The sequence below is a fragment of the Vulpes vulpes genome, chromosome 14 (genome assembly GCF_048418805.1).
Source record: "Vulpes vulpes isolate BD-2025 chromosome 14, VulVul3, whole genome shotgun sequence".
NCBI lineage: Eukaryota > Metazoa > Chordata > Mammalia > Carnivora > Canidae > Vulpes > Vulpes vulpes.
Genome location: NC_132793.1, coordinates 12,532,338 through 12,553,732, shown reverse-complemented (window position 1 = coordinate 12,553,732; position 21,395 = coordinate 12,532,338). Strand labels below are relative to the sequence as shown.

The window sequence follows — 21,395 nt, the reverse complement described above, 5'->3', positions numbered from 1 at the left end:
AGAGGGTCAGTAATTTATCACATTCTCAAAGGAGTCTGAGAAACAATGTGCTTAGAAAAATATTTATACTTTTATATTTTATTAAATTTTATATTTTTATATTTCACTTATAATATTTATATAAGTGAAAAGGAGTTAACATAGAACATTCTAAAAGAAAGTGAAAAACTCTGTGTATTTCTGTTACCTTATTATTTAATCACATGTAGATATTGACTCATTAAATGTATCAACAAAGAACAGAAATGGCAAATATAAGTACATCAATTAAAAGGCAGTTTTTAGCCCCAGGAGGAATAATAATAGAATGACCTAATGAGCTCTGGTGTCAAGTCAGACAAAGCCATATAAATGACTCAAAATCCAACAGCATTTAACTTCATTATTTTTACCTAAAAGACAGGATGTACGTGTTGTATGGTCCTAAGAACATAAAAGGGTACAAGAGTTCTAAAGTGTATAAAATTATATTTTTTAAGATCTTATCAAATTCAAAGATTTAGACATAGAAGGGGAAAGCCAGGTACGTATCATACATTTATCAGCTTAGCGGAGCCATGAGCCTTACCTGGTAGACAGAAAAATTAGATAAAGTGTGTAATGTGTGTACATAGAAGTGGGCCAAGTAATCACTCCCTTCATGAATTCAAAGAATCACTGACGTCACAACATAAGTAAAGTGAGCACATACCCTCAACGTCACAAACAAGAATCCAGACACCACCCCCCACTACCCCCGACCTAAATCTCTGCTAAACATTATATAAATCACAGCAAACAAGCTTCCGTACCATGTGCTGTTCATGGGCAAGGACAGTAGGGTTCAACTCCTGGGGAAGCCAGTTCTTTTCCAGCTGTTTCCTCCAATACCCAGAAGACATAATGCTACCGTTTCCCTTTGAGAGCATGAGTGCTGCTGGCTGTGGGGCCAACAGCAAAGTTCAGGTCAGCAGCCCTGAACCTTGGCAGCCTTGGCAGCATCTAGCTGGTGACCTGGGTCTGCAGCCCAGCAGCAAGCACAGCTCCACACAGAGAGTCCGAAGAAAAGACTCTGCATCCAGAGAGATGGTCCTTGAAGAGAGAGCCTCCCTTCTAAGTCAACCGTGCACTCTGCCCAGAGACCCATGGGCCCCAGAACTTACCCACTTGAAAAGTGCCACCAAGGAAAGAGGAGTGGCTCTTCAGCAAATCACAGGGAACCGCCCCCCCACACACACACACACAAAAAAAAACCCTAGAAGGAAATCCCTAGTTTTCTTTTCCTGGTGGCAGCAAAGACAAGAAGGAGAAGAAGAAGACATGCTCAGGAAGAGCCAGGTTGCAGAGCCCTGTGAGCAAGGCAGTGGGTCTCGAATGCGGAGTAATCGTACTGAACCAAGCACGACGGAACGGTGACTCCAGAACAAATCCCAGGAGAGATGAGACAGTAGCGTTCTTGCCAGGTGCTGGACTAGGCACTGGGGTATTACCCTGGCTTCTCTTCCTTGAGGGGCCCCGGTCCTGGGGAGACAGCTGTGTCAACAGATCATCTCAGGATGCGTGGTATGTGCCAATCCGTGGAGCACTAAAAGCCCAGATGGTAAAGACTGTGACCTCCTGGAGAGTGAGGACTGTCACCGTATCCATGAAATCTATCCACGGGCCTGACCACCCCAAACCCCAGGGCATTGAGGACACATCTGAGGTGGAACAGCCTGGTGCAGAAGGCAAAGTAGAACCGTGTCAGTCCCGGGCTCGTCCCTAACTCAGGGACTTGGGGAAAGTGATTCTACGTGTGTGTCCGTTACTTCATTTTTAAGTTGAAAATGCTAATAAGCAGCATCTGCCCCCTATGGCTATAATAGAGAAGATTAAATAATAATTTGGTTGCACCTGGTACATAATAGTAAGAAAGAATACCAAAAATCATCAATATTATTATCGTTGTTGTTGCTGTTATAAATGAGTGGTGAGTGTCTAACTACCTCAGTGGAAATCAGAGTAGTTACTTCTTACCCTGTACTCTTGGAGAGTGTGGGGCGGGAGCCACCTCTCAAGGCATTGTGGGGATTTTCTTGCTTTGCAGACTTCAACCCATTTTGCAGACCAGAGAATGGAGGTGAGGGGCCTGGGGCATGGGTATCCTAGGGCGACCCAGCGAGGCAGAGGCAGGGATGAAGGCTGCAAGGGATGACCCCAGTGCAGGGCACCAGCACCTGGGTGACGAGGAGCAAAGTAAGGAGAAGCCTCACTGCACGGCCTCCTGCGGGGGCATCCGGGAGAGCAGTGTCGTGGCACACAAGGCTCCCAGAGAGCCCAAAATTGCACCCCTCTTCCTTGCTTTTCTGGAGAAGCAGTGGGCATCGTCTTGGGGATAGGGCCAGTTATTCCAGCAGCTTCAACAGCCATCCCTCACCCGGATGGACCCATGGGCAGTAATTCACGGGGTTAGAGACCTAATGGGCCCCAAGCCTTTCCCAAGAGTCTGTCACCTGTGCAAAGTCTGCCCCTCAGGAAGATGAACTGAATGACAGGACTTTCAGTGAGCAGCCCTGTGTCCCCCGCTGGCCACCCACCGGTTCTTCCCTTCGAGGGCAGCTCAGGCCACCTCCCAGACCTTCCTGGTGAAAGCATTCCTGCTTCTGGCCCCCACTGCGCCCCACAGCCAGACCCTTAGCCTGGGCCCTAGCCTCGCACCCATGGTCTTTGTTCCCCGGGCCCCCGCCCTGACAGGTGGGTCTTCCATTTGTTTTGTCATGCTTGTATTCGAGAAGCGTCTAATAAATAGACAAGTACAAAGAATATGAATAAATGCACATGTATCAAAATACCCAGAATGGACAATCACTAACACTTCATCCTACTCATGTCTTTGGTTCTTCTTGCTAATAAAGGCAATGAAATTGAAGATAGAATTAAAGTTTCTTTTACCTCTTGCAGTGGCCCATTTCCTCACCTTATGGACAATCACTGAATTTGATAAACTTCATTTTTTGGAGAAGTTTTAACTTCATAGGGAAGTTGAGTGGAAGGTGCAGAGAGTTCCCCATAAGTGGCACATTTATTACAACTGACGAGCCCGTGTTGACACATCACAATCGCCCAGGGACTATAGTTTACAGTAGGAGCTCACTCGTGGCTGTGGGGTACGTTCTATGGGTTTGGACAGATGCGTAATGACATGTACCCATCATTATAGTGTCAGACAGAGTAGTTTCACTGCCCTAAAAGTCCTCAGTGCTTTCACTCCTCCCTCCCCTGCAGGCAGGTGGCTTTAGTTAAGTGTTGTCGATCATGTTTTCCTCTGGGCACCATCTCAGCTCTCTCCTTGTCCTGCACATCCTGGCTAGCGGCCTTCTCACCCATCATCTTGAGCGCTTGCTGACCGGGACACCTGCAGGAGGAGCAGGCTCCAGGTGGGGAATATGGGAGCTCAGTTGGGGACCTGCTATGTCTGAGGTGCCCACAGACGTCCTAGCGGGCTCTTCCGGGAGCACCTGGAGACTCACATCTGGAAATTCAGAGAGGGAACAAGCAGCCCGTGGGGTAGGGGCTCTGTGTCCCGAGCAGTCACATCTCCCATAAGGCTCCGTGTCCCAGGCAGTCACATCGTGGGAGGGGCGGAGGCTTGTTACTGTTTACTCCTCACTCTTTCCAGAAGCTTCCCTGGAGCTCAGCTGGAGTGCTTCCTCCCCTCCCCTCCGGCACCTACTGCTGATATTTACTCTTCCACTGTCTGTTGTGCTAAGTGCACAGCTTGTTTGTGAGATATGCTAATAAAGCCACCAGGTCATCACATTAGCAGTTCCTTGCTGAGACCTCCCTTCTTCCGGGGGCGGCAGGCACCCAAACACAGGCCCCATAGTCAGGCTAGCACAGCTAATGATATGCTTCTGACAGGGAGGCAAGCGGCTTCCTGAGGCTTCCACGGACTTGAAACTGCTCATAGATTCCAGAGGGTAGAACCCACCAGGCTGGCCTGGATGCCGAGAGACACTTTCTGGACCAGCCAGGTTCCCCATCTCTCCGTTTGCCAGAAGGGGATCTGGGGTCCAGAGAGGGGCTGACGTCTCTCATTATGCAGATGAGAAAAGATGAGGCATCCATCAGCTCAGGGCTGGAGACCAGGGACCAGGCTTCCCGTCTCCACAGGACAGCTCTCTCTAGGCCCATCTCACCTCTTCCCTGCCAGTAGAGTGACCTTCGTCCCCAGTGTGGAGGGTCATACAGGGACCAGACTCTGTGTGCGACCACAGTGTGCTTACAAAAGGAGGGCCGTGGCTCTCCCCTCTGTCCACCCAATCCTGCCCCCCGACCTACCCTCCTCCTGCAGGAGGTCCACCTGCTGCCAGGCCTCGCCCAGAGGCCCATGGTTGGTAGCTTCCAGACTACCTCATGGTTTCCCACCGCCCCATCTCCTCGGCCAGCACTCTCTCTGTGTGATCCAGCGCACACACTCCTGGTGTCTGCGGTTGACAGTTTTCCAGACTGTCCACCCTGTGTGTTCCACTTCCAGCCACAGTGACAGGTCCGACACCGACATCCGTTCAAGTTGGTCCAATGGAAACACACTGGGGATGTCAGCTGGATGGAGAGCGGAAGAGAGGCCCTCCTTCCTCCGGGTTCCCTGAGAGTGATGCAAGTCTGGAGCATACAGGGAGTTCGAATGGGAAGCCAGCCCAGGTAAAAGGACTACTGGCTAAGATGTGTTGGGTTAAAAGTGACAAACAAATCCACAAAAAAAAAAAAAAAGAATTTATATTAGTTTAATAGAGCTCAGCTCAATCCCCGTACTCTGAGAACTTTGTCAGAATTCTTGCCCCAACTCTCAGCTCGCCTTGCCTCTGCACCAGTTTCTCTATCAAGCCTGACATTTTCTAGAGCGTCAGGGGTGGCCTCCCCATCTCGGCCCCTCCAGCCAGACCCTGATGCCAAAGTCCTGGGACTGACTTCACCTGGACCAACCTGGGTCACGTGTGCAACTCTGAACCCATCCTGTAGTCAGGGGAAGGGGCTGCTCTGATTGGTCGGACCTTGATCATGTGATAACTGGGGCTGCCAAGGACCCTGCCCCCCTCTGCCCTCTGAGCCTTTGAACAGTACGTTGCCTAGCAACCGGGTGCCGGCTCTTTCCCTGCACCCAGGCCTGGGAAAGCCACACCAGGGTCCTGAATGTTGCATTACAGGGATCCTCAGTACTTGCATCTCAGCTGGCTGTGGCTCCTTGGAGCAGAGGACGGCAAGATGACCTTGGTTTAAATCCTGCCAGTGACACTTGCTCACTAAGAGACCTTAGGTAAATGACTCCGTGTCTGTCCCCCCTTGGGTAAAATGGAAATAATAATAGCACCTGTCTCAGAGGGTTGTGTGAGGATCGAATCAGGTAATTTGTCATGGGGACTTAGAAGAAAACCTCCCTCATAGTTGGAGCTCGGTAAAGAGTTATTATTAACTGGTGTGAGGAGGAGGTGCCCCTTACTACATCTAGTCAGGACCGCCTCCCCACTTTCCCCTTCATTCCCTCCCCTTCCCTCTCTCCTAGGGACCCTGTCCACCCTTCCATTTACCCTGTGTACCCCTCAGTCCCCTCCTTCTCCCTCTCTCCTGTGGCCCCCCTCCACCCCTCCATCCCCCCCACCCTGTGATCCCCTCTATTCTCCTCCCCCTCCCCTGTGACCTCCTCTACCCCCCTCCATCTCTCCTCCCCGTCACTCTCTACCCCTCCCTCATCTCCCCTCATCACCCCTTGCTTCTCCACTTCCCTCCCCCACCCCCATCACCCCTTCCATCTTCTAGGTAACAAGGAGCAGATTTCTACTGTGGTTTTCAGGCCCCTGTCACCTACTCACAAAAAGCTCCTTAATGCCTCCTTCGTGGCATCCAGAGTCCAGGTCAGGCTCCCACACTGGTCTACAAATTCCTCCAGAATCCAGCCCTGCCCATCTCACTTGGGCAACATTGGGCCTTTTATATTTCCAAACATGCCACGCAGAGCTCATCCAACCTCAGGGCCCTTCCTCCTTGCTGCTCCCTCTGCCTGAAGAGTCTCCCTCAGATATCATCATAACTGGCTCCCTAGGTTCATATAGGCCCCTTCCCATAGCCACCCCCTCGGAAGAGCCTCTTCTGAGCATCCGACCTAAGGTGGACCACCTCCCTCATTCCCTTTCTGGGCTCGTCAGCCTGTCACTGAGTCTCTGTGTCTCCTCTCATTATCGGAAATGTTCCTAGTCCCTGTTTGTGTTTTTATTGCCAGTAAGGGGACATTTGGGGCTTGGAGGGCAAAGTCCAGACAAGGCGACTCAAGAAGGAAAGAAGCCGAGGCTTAGGGCCCCTGTTACGGGATGATCGGAGGCTGCTTTCAGAGGGAGAGCTTTGCAGGGCCCCGATGAGCCAGCTGATGGGGTCCGCAGATCCCAGGAGCCGTCTCTGCTTGCTGGCAGCTTTGCTGGTTCATCATGGAGGCTGGATCTGCTCTCCTGCACCTTCATGGTAAACAGGACAAAGCTGGACCCTTCTCCTGGAAAGCAGGAGGCCGCCACCTGGTGAATAATTCACCTGCAGTCAGCAGCCCCAAATGCTGCGCTGGCAAAAAGCAAACAGCCTGCAGAACTGTTTCTTATTTTTAATCTACTCAAAACCAGGGCCTTAAAGCGCTTACTTTTCCATCCTACTAATTTGGGAGGCAATTAGCTGTTGGGTGTTCTTGCCCGCCAGCGCCCGCTCTGCGTGTCTGCTGCTTCAGTGTGTTCATTTCTGCCCAAATAGGCCAGCTGTGAAGAGCTCTGTTAATCTGCTCTTGAACTACAATTTTTAACAAGACTCTTAAATGATAGAGGCATTTGTGCATAAATAGCACATGGTAAGACTCCCCTTGGGACACTAACCTGATTTATTAAAAATTCTGTAACTACCAAGCTTTATATATCAACATCATTAACACAAAAATATATGATCTAATCTCCTCCCGCAGCCCGGCCCTGATGCAGACAGACAGCTCGGATGAGAGGTAAGAACCTGAAAGACACGCCATGAAAGGCAAAAGAAGCCAGTTTTAAATATTTTAAGTGAAGCCGGGCCAGCCAACCAAAATTTGTTTTCTCCGATGTTAGCCTGGGAACATGTGGAGGAAAACAGACCCGATTTCTTTCCATGACCAAACGTCCCACCATGCCGGGCTCGGGGTGGGGTCACCCTGGCACCTTTCTCTGTCGTTCTGATGGGCAGAGGAGGGTCCCCTCCCACCCCCGTGATGGGATTTAAAATTCAGTGCCCAAACCGCCCCGCCTGCCAGATACTCGGCGTGTCCCGAGTGGCACCCATCACACAGCCCCCTCATGTTTGTCGTTGGGGCCACCTCCCTGCACCACCTGTGCTACTATTTAATGGGTTTATCTAAATGGACTCACTCATTCAAATTTTAGCCTCAAACCAAGCAATATTGTCTATGAAATCATAGATTTGAGGTGCTAGTTATAAATGCTCTTCTTTAAAACTTTAAAAAACAAATAATGAAATAAATTATGTTTGCCAGCATGGAGCACCTGGATGGCTCAGTCGGCTGAGCCTCTGACCCTTGATTTCCACTCAGGTCATGATCTCAGGGTGGAGGATAGATCAATCACCACCACCCCCATCCCCTCCGGTCCCCCCGCCCCACACTCATCCAGGAGTCTGCTTGCAATTCTCTCTCCTTCTCTCCCTGCCCCTGCACCCCCATCCCTGTGCTCTTAAATAAATAAATAAATAAATAAATAAATAAATAAATAAATCCTTTAAAAAAAAAATAATGCTTGCCAGCATACCATACTCTCCTGGTGTGACTGGGCAGTGCACCTGGCGTATGCTGAGTCGACTCCATATACCATGGTTCAGAGCAGACCATGCGGACTAGGACCTGGAGGGTGTCTGTTACTTTGAAAATTCAAAGACGAAGGCTCAGTTTTCCAAGCACAGACACTCAGGTCCAGGAGAGGAGTGTCAGGTGGGAGCAGATGACACACAGCGCCCTCCTCGGGCCACATTCCTCCAGCGCCTCCCCTCTGAGAAGACACAAGAGCCAGACCTCAGAAGGATAACTAAGGAGGTGATGTCTTGATGGGTTTGCTTTGTTCTGTTTCTGATGATAGGTTAATCATCTCTGTGTCCCGGTGCCTTTATCAGAGGGAGGGAGAGACACATGCTCGAGACTGAACCGCCAGGCCCACCCTCAGCTTTGGACTGACTACTCTGCTACCAGGTAATTTCCTCTCCAGCAAATTCCTTACTTTTTCTCATCTGCAGATATATATGGCATGTCTTTATAGTTACAGGATTTCTTCTAACTGTAAAATTCTGGGACAATTCCAGCATATTCTAAGCCACCAAACCCAGGATGGTGAGGAGGTTAGAGCACCGGCTCTCAGGGTGGAGGTCCTGGCCTTGGGTCCTGACCTTGCTACTCTCTGTGTGACCTTGGGCAAAGGATCCAATGGCTCAGTTTCCCCATCTGCGATACAGGAAGAATCACATGGTCACCGCTTTGGAAGTTGTTCTATTGATTCAGAAAATATATGTAAAGCCTACATGTCAACAATGCCAGGCGTATGTTAAGCACTTAATCCATGGTCTTGTTTTAGCATTTTTAATGTTGCAGCTCGCAAGTAGAGCATAATCCAGCAATCACAGGCTAAATGTTTTCTACAAACCAGTTTGTTTGGGGTTCATCCTTCCCCCAAGGTATTAGAATACACACACACACACACACACACACACATTTAAATTAACTATCAACTGTTTTTTAATTGAAGGATTGTGCATCAGAGCAAACCTCCAGCTGTGCTGAAAAGGTTGGAAGACCTGTCTCTTCTGTCCCTCTTTCTGCATGGGGACAGGGGGAGTACACAGCGAGGGCTGCCCTGGATGGGACATTGTCACTAGCACTCCTCAGGCCCCTCTCTGCCAGTTCTCTAGTCCACGTGACCCCAGCTTGGCCCCTAAAGACACTGAGTTCACAACTTCAGCCCCAGCTCAACGATCCTGTGAATAGAGCACTCTGCTGTGGCCCAAGGGACATTCCAGATGGGTGTTTGTGGGGGGAAGAGAAGCTGCAGGTCTGGGGTGGTTTCAGAACTGGGGCAGGGCCATCAGCTCAGCCCAGGGATGGGAAAGCACCTGCGTCCTGCACCGCCCTCCAAACACCAGCGTGGGCCCGCCAGGCTGGAATTCCTATGGCAGCCCTTGTCTGGCCTTCACCTGATCCTGGAATGTCCCTGGAATGTCCACAGTGTCACCAGATCAGATTGTGAGCCACCTGCCCCATCAATCCGACTGCCCGGTCCCCAGCAGGGGAGGTGAGAGGAAGATCTGGGGAGGGGCCACAGAAGTGGAGGCCACATCTGGGCAGAAGGACTCCATTGTTTCCCGAACAATGACATTTGATTCCTCTCCTGGTGCTGGAATGTGCTCACTGCAGTCAGCTGGCAATGACTAGTCACCCTGGGTGCCCGGGACCTGCTGCTCAGACCACTTTTCCTCCCGATGGAGCAGAGGGGGAGCCACTCCTGGCTCTGGGATGTTACAAAATAAAATCAAATGCTATTGCTGGTTTTAGCTACAAGAAGCCAAGGCTCAAAATTGGTTCCTAAACCCGGTATCAATTAAGCAGATGTCGAAGAGGCAGTGTTGGAATTTCATTAATGAACCTTGAATGGAAAAATCAGAAAAATTATGCAGTAATGTTTTCCCTCTGCCTTCTGCTGGTTCTGGCTGCAGAAGCTTCAGAGAGAACACTGGGATGCGATCGTTCTGAGTGGAGGGTAGATGGCAGAGGGCCTGGGAAAGGGCAGGTCGCGGGCATCACAACGGCCCTGGGCAACCGTTGGGCATTTCTGTTTTCTCTCTGAGAAGCTCTGCCCACAAGTTGTCTTTTCCTGACTGTGTCACTTGTGACTTAATAAGGCTCTGTCTTCAGCAGCAGGATTTTTATCTAATGAGGTGTAGCCTACAAGGCGTGTTTCCAAGTTCGGGGTGTCACCCCACAAGAGCCAGTGGACCAGAAACTGCTGCTGGACCGTGTCTGCAGAGCAGCTTAATGTCCACCCTCCCTCCTGCCCCCCCATCTGTTCCTCCTCCCCTGGTCTCCCCATCTCTAACAGGCACCACCATCTGCCCAGCTGCTCAGCCAAAACCTAGGCTTCTCCCCCACTCCCCTGCCATCCACCAGCTCGTTAATCCATCAACGAGCCCTGCAAACCTTCAAACCAGACCTGATCCACCCACGCCCAGACTCCGCGGCACCCCTGTCCTGCCCTTGCCACCACCATCTCCCCCGTGGACCAGGAGTCTCCCTCATTCTTATCTGGCCCTCAGGTCCCTTTACAACCGCAGCCAGAGTGAGCCTTTGAAAACACCAAGCAGATGTTAACTCATCTTGGAACGAGTCAGTAGCTTTCTGTTCTTAGAATCAAATCCAAATGCTCTTTCATGGCCTCCTGGGCCCTGCTTGACCTGTCTCCATGCCAGTCCACCCTGGTCTCTCACCTGTCCTCCCCTGCCCCGCAGCATGAATGAGGGAGCAGCGATTGGCCTGGCCTGGGTCACAAACTTAGTATGTGGTCCTTCAGTGTGACATTTAAGAAAATCCTCAAAGGCAAAAAAAATATATATTTTTTTGCCTTTACATTAGTTTTGGGGGCATCCTTAAGATCAGCAATCTAAGGGGATCTCTGAGAGGCACCTTATTTCTGCCTGGTGTGGACACTCAGGAAAGTAAGTCATGGAGAAGCAATGCCCGAAATCCTAGGGTTTGGGGACTATCTACTTAGCTCCAGACAAAAGAGCCACTACTTTGCTGACCCATGGACACGTGGCCCCAGCATTAGAAGCCCATGACTCACCCTGGAGAAATGTTTTCCCTTTCCTAGTCTCCATCCTGCTAAGCCATCAAGTAGAAAGTCTCCAGGAGGTATGACTTTATCTTAAACACCTCTCTTCTCACTCTCATTGAATTAAGATGTATCAGCCATCATAGGAGGCAATAACTTGCTAAAGATTAATATGTTTTCACTGTACTTGGTTTTACAACAAACTTCTACTTATTTTTGTGAATATTGGTTTCCTGCTCACAGGACATAAATTTTATTTTAAAACAAAATTAAGCCTAAAAATAAAAAGTCCAATTCAGACAAGTCTCAATAGCAGAGCTGGCACTGGGTTATTGCAAAAGCGGTGCAACTGCAGGCGGCTGGCTGTTCGTGGAGAACTCTGAGCTACATCGGATGCTCTGCAAGGCAAGGGCCATGAATTATTATCTGAGAGTCCCCAGGCCTGGCCAACTACTAGCCCTGGGGATTTGTCCAGATTGAATAAAGTCAGTACCACCTCTCCACAGATATCTCTGGAAAAGGCCACTATTGCCACAGCAGCTCTTCCAAAGGACACGATGCAAACAAGGGCTGGACCTTCCTGTGTCTCTCTCTCTGCAGAGAAAGGAAGACTCTACCTATTGAAGGCACCACCCCTATGCCTCCCTCATTATTAGGAAGCAAGATGATTCCCTTTCTTGCTGTGTCCCATGCCAGCTATCCCAACCAGCCCCAAGGAAAGGGGCACAGCTGTTCACCCACCCTGGGACTGGAAGGAAGCCTGGGATGATCTCAGTCAAGAAGCCTCTGGCCCTGAGAACCATCAAAACTGCCACACAGCTGAACAGAAAACAGCAGATGGCACATTTTCCCCCGACCCCCACCTCTGCATGCAGGCTGTACCCAGCTGTGAGAAAATGAGTTGTTGAACTTTGGGGGGAAGAGCATCATTGACCTGGGTCTGTTTCCAGGCTCAGACGTCCCATCCTCTTGCCCATTCCCCCTGTCTCAGAAGGAGCTTGGCCACCTTCAGAGCCTGGTTCAGCAGCTAGAAAGGAAGTCCTGGCCCTTTGTAATAGGAAAGGCTTTGAGGCACTGATCTAAGAGGGTGGGCTGTAGGGTGGGGGCTGACAGATGCCACAGATGGGAGGGACTTTCAGACACATCTTCTCCCTGAATTCATCTTCAGAAACCCTCGGAGTGCAGAGATCTGTGTGTGCAGACATTGCCAGCAACGCTATTTATAACAGTTGAAAAATAACCTTTCAAATTGGAACCATTCAATATCCTCTACCAGACTGGTTGAACAGTGCAGTGGTTAAGAACATGTGTTCAAATCTTGGCTCTGCTACTCCAATATATCCATAAAATATGCACATATAAATTAATATGTATATATACCTGCCATGTATAAATACACACACTCACACACACACACACACACAGATACCTTTCCAACCTTCCATGATTTTCCTTGCTCTGCGACCCCATCACACCCAATGCTCCCTTTTTTACTCCAGTATATTCTGCTGGTTTCCATTGAGTCACGGACGTAAGATCACAATCCAAGCCTGATATTTAGCTTATTTGAAGCACCGATTGTACAGCAGACATTTGTTGATCCCAAGAGAAAAGTTCTGGTATTCAGTCACCAACCTAAGTGATTCAGGTAAAAATTCTAAGAGATGTCCCTGCTCCTTTTCTGGGCCTCAACCTCCCAAGCCCACACTGGGTCCTGCAGTTTCTCAACGCCACCGGGCTCTGGCCAGCCCCCATCACCTCTCACCTGATTATCACACTGCCATCCTCCACCATCTTCCTGCTTCCCTCCTCACCCTCCACCATTCTTTCTCCACCTGAACACAAAGGGATCTTGCTGGGATCTGAGGCAAGCTGTATCCCTCCTCTGTTTAAAACCCCCTAATTCGTGTCTCTCTCTTGGAATAAAGCCTGGAACCTCAGCACAGCCCATGGGCCCCCACTTCGTGGCATTGCCACCCTCTCTAAGCACAAGTCCACTTAGCAAAGTTCTGCCTGGACACAAAAGTCCACCACAGTATCCATGTCCGGCAGGTGGCTCCAGGTGGCCCATTCTAAACACAACCGTGTTTTTATGTATCAAATTGTCAGTGCAAGTCTGGGGCTCTGATTGCTTCCTGACTGCATATTCTTTTTGAAAACTGCCTTAAAAAATCTATATGCGTGATCATTAATACATATTGTCACATGAGGAGTACCTTGGTTTCATACTAATCATCTATTCTTGGCAGCTAAAAGACTGATTCATGCTTTTAATAATGAATTCAAAAAGGCTACAGATTTGCAGGTGTATTATCACCACAATTTAAGAGTTGATTGCAAAATCTCACCTAGAAAATCTTAAAAATTTCTGCTAGCAACAATATTCCAAACTCTGTTGTCCTTGACAATGGATAGGCTAAAGGCCCAACCCTCAGCTTATCGATGGCCACCACTTCTTGCCACGCCCAGAGAGCCTCCAGGACCTGTCTCCTACCTTTCCCTCCAGTCTCATGATCTACCTGCCTTCCCCAGCCTCAGTCAGTTCCAGCCATACCTGCCCTCCTAGTTCTCCCTCAGGATCTTTGCACATGCAAAGAGAGTCCCTCTGAAACCTACCTTTCAGGTGGTGATGTGACAAAAAACATAGAACTTCTTTTTAGGTTTTTAGGGGTTTTTTTGTTTTTTGTTTTGTTTTTTGTTTTTTTAAGTAGGCTTCATGCTGGGTGTGGAGCCCAGCGTGGGGCTCGAACTCATGACCCCGAGATCAAGACCTGAGCTGAGATCTAAAGTCAGATGCTTAATCAAGCCTGAGCCACCCTTTAGCAGAGAGAAAGCAGTTGTGGAAAGTTGGCAAAGTAGGAGCTAGGGGGCTGATCTCTTGTTTCTTTCAGGAAGCAGGAGTAGCATTTTGTTGTTTTATTTCTTTTTCGCCTTGCCTTTATATTCATGGGTCTAAAGGAAAAGAATCATGTGGATATTTACACAAAGGCAGGCCCAACACCAGCACTCAGATAACGATTTGTATAATGTCTCCTGGCATGAACAATGAGTTTCTTTGAACAGTTGAAGCTCTAGCAGAGCAAAAATTTAACTTTGCTAAAGTCAAAAGAAAAATATTTGCAATTTGCTCGGTCAATAGACTGGCAGAAAAGCCTTTTGAGATCACTTCTGCAGGTAGAATTTCTCCCCTGGGCCCAGAAGGATGTGCTAGTGGCAGCCTAAGACCCAAGTCAGAAAACCAGCCTGTCTCTGAACCATCCAACCAATTCAACAGACAAATCAGCCCCAGAGAAAGAAAAGCTAAAAGCACAAACTGGGGGTGGGGTGGGGGGGTGGATATTTTTGCTCGTCCTTTTCTCTGTCTGCTCTGTGCATTAGGAGAGTCCCACCTCTACAGCCAGGTCATCTGGGCTTCCCTGCCCTGTGGCTTTCTGTATTTGGTCCATAGTAGGAGGCAGAACAAATTATATAGGAGGAGAACGGGGTCAGCAGGTCCCCCTCCCTTGAGGGTTCATGATGTGACAGTGGCCATGATTCTCTCCCAGTGGCTTCAGCTCCTCACTGGCAGCCCTGCCTCAGAGGTATAGCTCTCCCTGGGCTCCCCCGCCCCAGGCCGGGAGCTGGTAAGGGCCCCTCTCAGTTTCTAGTCCCCATGATCCTAGAAAAGTCCCCACTCCCCACTATGCCTCACAGTCCTGATCTATATACTGGGCACAATAAGGGCACCTTCTTTGTTGGGTTATTGTAATGATTAAATGAGTGAATGCATAGGAGGTGCCTAGAACAGTGTCTGGTATGTAATAAACCCTCAATAAGGGTTGGCTATTGCTCTTATTCTTTTACTACTGCCATTCCTGTGTTAAGTGCTCTATGTGGTATCTTACTAGAGCCTAGGAAGTATACTCTTTACTCAAACTGGTAAAGTGATGACACTCATATATTGTGGTAAATTATGTGTATATCAAAAACAATCACTAAAAAAAAACCCTATACAAGGAGATATACTTAAAAACACCACAGATAGGGGCGCCTGGGTGACTGAATAGTTGAGCATCTGCCTTTGTCTCAGGATGTGATCCTGGGATCCTGGGGTTGAGCCCCACATCAGGTTCCCTGCAGGGAGCCTGCTTCTCCCTCTGCCTGTGTCTCTGCCTCTCTCTGTGTGTCTCTCATGGGTGAAGAAATAAAATCTTTAAAAAACAAACAAACAAAAATCAAACAAACAAAAAAACCCCTCCAACACCATAGATAAATCAAAATGGAATGTTAAAAATTGTTCAAATAACCTACAGAAAGCCAAGACAAAACAAAACCCCAGAAAGAACAAACAAAAATAAAATGACAGACTTAAACCCTAACATACCATTAATTACATTAAATGCAGATGGTCTAAATACACCAAGGGAAACACAGAATTTGGCAGACTGAATTTAAGAACATGTCCAATTACATGCTGTCTACAAGAAACTCATTTCAAATATAACTACACAGGCAGAAAGAAACCAGTATCAGAAGAAAACTCTCGAACTCGAGAAAGGAAAAACAAATACTGGATTGGGCAAAATTAGGTGTGAGTTTAAAAGACTGTTCTTCACTTCATGAGCTTCTTAAACTGTATAGGATGGCGGAAGCAAACATAATTGCATCGTGTGATGGGATGCTTGAGGTGTGAAGGGTAACACTTCAGGGAATCAGTGGCATTTTTAAAAAGATTTATTTATTTGAAGGGGAGGTGTTCAGGGGGAGAAAATCTCAAGCAGACTCCCTGTTGAGCACAGAGCCGGACTCGGGGCTCGATCTCACGACCCTAAGATCACGAACTCAGTTGAAATCAGGAGTTGCACACTTAACCAACTGACCCACCCAGGCCCCCCTGGCCAGTTGCCCTTGACAAGTGGGAAGGATAAAGGACCTTAAATATCAGGAAGACTTCCATACTTCCCTCTAAGTGTTAAAACATGGTAGCAGTCGTGTGGATCAGTTACATATATGCATACCGAACACTAAATTACCGCTGAGAAAAAGATATAAAACACTGTGCTCTAAAATGTTATAAGTAATCACAACAGAATTACAAAAAGGACTCGGAAACCACAGGAGGGGAAGAGAAACAGAGGGAGTAAATTGAGAATAATAATAAAATTGCAGTCTTTAGCCCTAACTGATCAATAATTATTTTAAAATGCCAATGGTCTAAATAGACTAATTAAAAGAGAGAGACTGGCAGGTTGGATTGAAAAAAACAACCCAATTATATGTTGTCTGTAAGAAACTCACTTCACTCACTCACTCACTCACTTCAAACATAATGACATAGGTGAGCCGCAGGTAAAAGAATGGATGAGGGCAGCCCGGGTGGTTCAGCAGGTTTAGCGTCGCCTTCGGTCCAGGGCCTGATTCTAGAGACCCGGGATCGAGTCCCACGTCGGGCTCCCTGCATGGAGCCTGCTTCTCCCTCTGCCTGTGTCTCTGCCTCTCTGTGCATGTGTGTCTCTCATGAATAAATAAATAAAATCTTAAAAAAATAATAAAAGAAAAGAATGGATGAAATTGTGTCGTGCAAACATTAACTTAATAAAAGCAGGAGGGGATGTATTGATACCAGATTAAGTATACTTGATTGCAAAGAAAATGACTAGGGACAACGAGGGCCATTGTGTAATCATAAAAGGACCACTCTCCCAAGAAGATATAGCGAACCTAAACATGTGCGCACCAAACAACGGAGCCTCAAATCACAGGAGGCAGAAACTGATGGAGCTGAAAGAAGAAACAGATAAATCCACAATTATAGGTGGAGACTTCAGCGCCTAACTTATCAGGATTTGACACCTTCTATCAGTAATTGACACACCTGGAAGCCTGATCTTGCAGCCAGGAATCAGTTAAGGATATAGTTAAACTGAACATCACCATAAATCAACCGGATCTAACTGACATTTATAGACTACTTCATCATCAACAACAGAATACACATCCTTCCCCAGCTCATAATGGAACATTTGCCAAGAGAGACCATATCCTGGTTCATAAAGCAAACGCTAACAAGTGGAAAATAATTCAGATCACGAAGAGGATGTTCTTTCACCATAATGAAATCAAACTAAAAATCAGTAACAGAAAGACAGCAGGAAACTCTTCAAACACATGAATATTACACAGCACACCTCTATGTAACCCACGAGTCAAAGAGGAAATCTCAAAGGACATTTTTAAAATACATAGAATTGAATGAAAATGAAAATAAAACATATCAACAGATGTGAGATGCAGCTGAAGTCATGCCGGAGAGGAATTTAGAGTGCTAAAATGCTCACGCTGGGGGAAGAAAGGTGAGATATCAAATCAGTAATCTCAGCTTCTACCTATGAAACTAGATAAAGAAGAGCAAAGTAAATCCAAAGTGAACAGAAGGAGGGACCAAATGAAGATAAGAGCAGGAATCAGTGAAATTGAAAACAGACAGAATAGAAAAAAATCAATGAAACAAAGAACAGTTTCTTTGAAAAAGATCAATAAAATCGACAAGATTCTAGCAAGACTGACAAAGATAAAAAGAGAGAAAAAAAAAATCAAATCACCATGCCCTGAATAAAACACTACAGATCATATAGTCAGTAAAAGCATAATAAAGGAGTGCTGTGAATGACTTTACACTCGTAGATTCCATATATTAGAAAAAACAGACCAATTCTTCAAAAACCAAAAACTACCAAACTCAATCAAGATGAAGTAGGCAACATGAACAGTCCTGAACTATGTAAGAAATTGCATTTGTCATTTGAAAGCTCTTGAAGAAGCTCCTGAAGAAGTCGCCAGACGCAGAATTTTCCACTGGAGAATTTTACCCAACACTTAAAACATTTAAAACATCCAACATTTAAAAAAAAAAATAACAGCAACTTTATACAATCTCTTCTAGAAAACAGATAAAGGAACACTTCCAAGCAGAGGCTTTGTTCTTTGCTTCTTGGGTTTTTCATTTTTCTATTACACACTTGTTAACTTTTAAAAAAATAAATTTAATTTTAAAAACCTAAAAAAAATTATCAGCCTCATGAAATGATACTGATACCAAAGCCCGACAAAAACAGTACAAAAATAGGAAACTGTAGACCTCTTTTGTGAATTTAGACACAAGAATTTTCCAATTTATTAGCAAACTGAATCCAATAACGTATAAGGGAATTCTATAACGTGACCCAGTGGGATTTAACTCCAGATATGCAAGACTGGTTCAATATTAAAAAATCCATCAATATAATCCACCATATCAACAGGCTAAGAAAGAAAAAGAAAATCATTTTAACGGATGCAGAAAAAAGTATCCATTCATGAAAAAATGCTCAGCAAACTAGGAACAGAGGGTAACTTTCTTTGTCTCACAGAGAACATCTACAAAAAAGCTACAGTTAACAACATACTTAATGGTGAAAGACTGAATGCTTTGTCTCTAAGACCAGGAAGAAGGCAAGAATGTCCATTTTCACCACTTTTATATACCTTAATACTGGAACTTCTAGACAGTGCCATAAAATAAAGAGAAGAAAGAAAGAAAGAAAACAGAAGAAATGAAAATGTCTGTATTTGAAAATGACACGATTGCTTACAGAGAAAATCCCAAAGAACCTACCCCCAGAAGCTCCTAGAACTAGTGAGTTCAGCAAGGTTGCAGGATGCAAGATCAAAACACAAAAGCCAATCGATCGCATTTCCTTATACCTAACAATGAACAAATGGGAAGTGAAATCTAAATTGCAATGCCACTTATAAATGCTCCAAATACAATGAAGTACTTAGATGCAAAAATTAACAAAACATGTACAAGATCTATATGCTGAAAACGACAAAATGCTAATGAAAGAAATTCAAGAGCTAAATAGAAAGACCTTGTTGGTGGATTGGAAAACTCAACAGAGCAAAATGTCAGTTCTCTCCCAACTGATCTTCATGTTAAAATTTTTTTTAAAGATTTATTTATTTTATTTATTTATGATAGAGAGAGAGAGAGAGAGAGAGAGAGAGGCAGAGACACAGGAGGAGGGAGAAGCAGGCTCCATGCCGTGCCGGAGCCCAATGTGGGACTCGATCCCGGGACTCCAGGACCGCGCCCCTGGGCCAAAGGCAGGCGCTAAACCGCTGAGTCACCCAGGGATCCCCTGATCTTCACGTTAAACACATCTTGAGTTAAAATCCCAAGGTCTCCGTAGGCACAGACAAGCCACTGGCATTCCATTCTACTTCTGCTGATGCCGCCAGGGGAGGGAAGCTCCCACCTGGCTTCCTCCTGGTAGGGGCCGGAGTAGCTCTCTGCCATGGGGGAAGTGTCGGAAGACCGTGGGCCTCGTTCACCTTCTACTGCTGGATGCAGATTGGCGGGGATACCTGGTCTAAGTTACCCTCTGCTCTTGGGTGGAGGGTCACGAGATGCCAGGCTGGCTGGTGCTCCCAGGGTGAGCTGAAGGGCCTGCAGGCTGCAGGTGAGTATGGGGTTTGGAGTGGGTCAACCCCCACCCCACTGGGGGTGCTGCCGCTGACAGAATTAACCCACCCCTACCACTCTGTGGGTCTCCACCCGGCCTTCCATTTCCTATTCCATTGGTTGGATTGTTTTGTTTCTGTCTATGCCTTTTGGTGGCTTTGGGTCGCAGGCCTCTGCAGAGCCCCATGAAGGACACACGTGAAGTAAAGGAAGACTCTGGTAACTCACACGGGGTTCTGTTATTCCAGTCCTGAGGTTGCTAGACGGTTCCTCTTCTTTCTGAGTCTTTTAGGATTGTAGGATTATAGCATTGTTTGCACAGGATTGTCGAATTTAGGATACAAATTATTTCCAGGGTATTTTGTTGGATTCAGAGGGGGAGAGCAGGAAAAAATGACTCTACACCATCTTGTCCCAGAACTGCAGGACAGTTTCTTTTAAAACTAAAAGTGGAGTTGCCACAGCCCCAACCATCACATCCTTGAGCATTTATCCAGATGGTATTCACATGAACAATTTGTACCTGAAATTTCACAGCAACTTGATTTATAACAGCCTCAAACTACCCAAAAGTCCTTCAGCGGGTAAGTGGTTTAGACGTAGGATATCCACACCACAGAACATGCCAACAATATGAAGGAGAAGCTATTGAGAAATACAACTTGGATGAACCTCAAGGGAATTTTACAGTGAAAAAAAAAAAAAAAAGCCAGTCTCGAAATGCTGCAGGTTGTATTTACACAGCATTGTTGAAATAAAAGAATTTTAGAGATGGCAATCCGTTAGGGGTTGCCAGGGGTTAGGAGTGGGTGGGTGTAGCTACACTGGGTCGCACAAGGGTCCTTCTGGCAACCGAGCACTTCCATACCTTGAGTGTGATAGTGGTTGCACAAAGCCACACGCGTGATAAAATTGCATGGAACTACAGACACGCACGTACACACACAAATGAGTGTGTACATAACCGGTGAAGTCTGAATAAACCCTGTGGATTGTATCAATATCAATTTCCTGATTCAAGATGTTACCCTCAGGGGAGGCTCACAGAAGCCCCTTAAGCAATTCTCTGCCCGCTGCCCATGAATCTAAAGTAAAAAGTTGTTAAAAACAAACAAAATTATGAATTTCTAACTAATAATATTTCCTTGAAACTCCTCTCTCTCTCTCTCTCCAGGTCACTGTAAAGGCCTATTAGCACCAGCCTGAAACCATCTAACCATCTGAGGTTCTACAAGAGCTAGCAGAGGGTGGAAAAACATAACTTCTCAGCTGCCTTATTCACCGGTATTTAATGTGGTTGCTCAACTACCCCAACTAATGGAGAGGATCCTCTAGGGGCTTTGTTTATCAGTATCCCTGCCCCACCCTCTGGGAATCATTGTGGGGTGCTTGGCACTTCAAACAGATACAAAGGAACCACCGCAAAGTGGGGATTCCTGATGCCTTCAAACATAAGCCATTTTCATTTTGTCGAATGATGAAATGCTATGGAGGTAATTTTCCCAAATGCTCTACAATTGGCAACCAAACCAGCCACCAGGAATCCTCTGTGGTGGCTTCGCAGCTCCGCACCACCCAGATCGCTGGGTAAGCGTTCCATGTGCCTCACACCCGGGGCAGGTAGATGCACAAACACACGTTTATGTGCACACACAGGACACACAGAGACACTGTCCTCCAGACTAGGCATTTTACAGTTAACTCGTGGATCTGCTATTATGTTTAAGGAAAAGTCCTAAATTCAAATAAAACATGTCCATGTGTGTATGTATATATGTATATGCCCGTGGGTGTATATACACACCCTTACCCACTCACTCCTCGGCATTGGCAGTTATGCCAACACTGTGTATTTTTGTACGTGAGCTTGGCCCCAGGAAGCCAGATCCTTCATGTGCAAATAAATGTGCAATGAGCCTGGTATCAGCCAAGCCTGCCAGGGGTGCCCTTCGAGATGCTTAGTAGAACCCTAAGTCACACCCCCAGACAGGCTGCTTTGAGGAGTGTTCTCTCCTCCAGGATTAGGACAAGCAAAGCTGGGAGGACCTATCTGACAAGGTGAGTGGTCT

The 21,395-nt window shown here is 46.9% G+C and overlaps 1 long non-coding RNA gene across 1 annotated transcript; it reads left to right on the top strand.

Moving 5' to 3' along the window:
- The first annotated feature begins 5,106 nt into the window (after positions 1 to 5,106).
- On the top strand, positions 5,107 to 21,089 carry LOC112931939 (uncharacterized). The gene is made up of 4 exons (XR_003237401.2): positions 5,107 to 5,275; positions 6,953 to 6,988; positions 8,109 to 8,218; positions 20,501 to 21,089. It is a non-coding gene; the product is annotated as an uncharacterized lncRNA (long non-coding RNA).
- Positions 21,090 to 21,395: the final 306 nt, after the last annotated feature.